Genomic DNA, 1888 nt, shown 5'->3' with positions numbered 1-1888 from the left:
TCCTGGATAGTTCAGTTGGTAGAGCATTGGGCTTTTAATCTGAAGGTCCAGGGTTCAAGTCCTTGTTCAGGCAGTTATCCCCATTTTACCCTCCTTATTTCTTAGAACTCTGTTAACATTCTGCTTCCTCTTAGGGAAACCCATCCCGACATTTACTGTAGACTTTTTCATTCCTCTCTTCCTGCCTTGCTCAACAAGAAACAGAATAGAGCAATGAGAGCAGAGAAAGAGCAAAGACTTAAGCGCTACCTGTAAGTAGCTCTGGTCCCCAGAAGATTCTGCGTGGGACTGTAGAAGGGCTGTGGGAAGCAGGGAGAGGCAGCAGGGTCCAGCGCCCCTAGGATAAGCAGTGAATGAAAAGCCTGAGGGGATGAGATGGGGGAGTGGGGCACTGGCTGGCGGTTTGAACCCACCCAGAGGTGCCTCGGAAGACCCGCCTGGTAATCTGCTCCTGAAAGGTGAAAGCCTAGAAAACACTATGGAGCAGTTCTACACTGACCACAAGAGGTCAGTAAAAGTCGAGGCAACCCAGTCCTTCCAAATGAGAGGAAGGTTTCTAAAAACAAACTTTGTTGTTACTGTGCCTCATCTTTTTGTAATTTAGATTCTTCGTTCGAATGCCCTAAGTGAGGGTCTCTAACAAAAGAACTCCGTTAAGAGACTCAGACCGCCAAGTACTCAACACTTGGGCTCACAGCAAGTAGTCATTTGGAGGGGAGAAAAGGGAAAGCTAGGAGGGTGGAGATCAGCTACAGAAACTCGCTTAAAATCGTCGCTCCCTTAAAATCCCACGATGCCAATGTCTAGGGCTGCAAAGACTCTAATCACACAACCAGAGGTGTAGGTCTTCTTGGGAGAAGGCGGAGGTGAAGTGAGGCCGGCTGACCTCATGGGGTTCCTGATCCAGGCACAGTCCTAAGGTGAATAACCTATGGCTCCAGCGAACCACCACTGTGCCCTCTACTCACCCAAGGCCTGCTTTCAAGCACAGTAGGTCATAGACTCGCAAAGAAAGTATTCTCTCCTCTAACCTGGCCCTTGCATCCAGCGGTGACTCCCCGAGCTCAATTCCCAGACCCTCAGAGGATTCCCTCCTAGGACGCTCAGAGGGCCTGGCCTGCTGGCTGTGAACCTGTAAGTAGCTCTAGGCCCTAGAAGATTCTGCCTGGGACTGTAAAAGGGCTGTGGGAGGCAGGGTGAGGCAGCAGGGTCCAGCACCCCTAGGATAAGCAGTGAGCGAAAAGCCCGAAGGTTTGGGGGTGCGGGGCACTGGATGGGACCCTCAGGAACCCGGGTCAAACCGCCTCGGTGAGGTGAGAGCGGGCGGCTAGCGTGCTCTCTAACAGATCTTTTTTCTTTGGCTGTCTCTATGCTTTGTGATATCCTGGTATCATAAACAGACAGTGGAAGATGTGAAACTTAGGTTTCTGGTGTCCCTACTTGATGGACCAAAAGCCAAACTTGTTGTCACGAAATGGTGTAAAAGGGGAGGTTGTGGAAGTGCAAGATTTTCACTGTATATATACACTTTCGTTTTTGTAATTTTGAAATATGTGAAAGTTATATTTAATTCAACACAAAGATTTTAAAAACATAACAAAATGTTCCCTTGGGCACGAAATACAGTTCTTAGATATAAAGAATAGACAGAAATGATAACAGTCTGATTTTCCTTATAACGCTGTAATTGGTCTTATCCAAACGCCAAACACAGTCAGGTTGACCCGCTAAGCCTCTGGTGGTTTTGAACTGCCGAAAGGTTAGCAGTCAATCACATTAAGCACTGCCCCATGAGAACTCTGACATACTATTGGGAACATAAATTCCTTCTTTATGTTACCAGCATTAGGCAATTATTCCAAAAGACATCTACAAATTCTGTTCTTAC

The 1888-nt window shown here is 47.5% G+C and overlaps 1 non-coding gene across 1 annotated transcript; it reads left to right on the top strand.

Moving 5' to 3' along the window:
* On the top strand, window positions 1–73 carry TRNAK-UUU (transfer RNA lysine (anticodon UUU)). Its single transcript has one exon. It is a non-coding gene; the product is annotated as a tRNA-Lys (tRNA).
* The last annotated feature ends 1815 nt before the right edge of the window (window positions 74–1888 follow it).

This window comes from Loxodonta africana, chromosome 1 (genome assembly GCF_030014295.1).
Source record: "Loxodonta africana isolate mLoxAfr1 chromosome 1, mLoxAfr1.hap2, whole genome shotgun sequence".
In the NCBI taxonomy this organism is placed as follows: Eukaryota; Metazoa; Chordata; class Mammalia; order Proboscidea; family Elephantidae; genus Loxodonta; species Loxodonta africana.
This window is presented reverse-complemented; position numbering and strand designations above follow the sequence as displayed.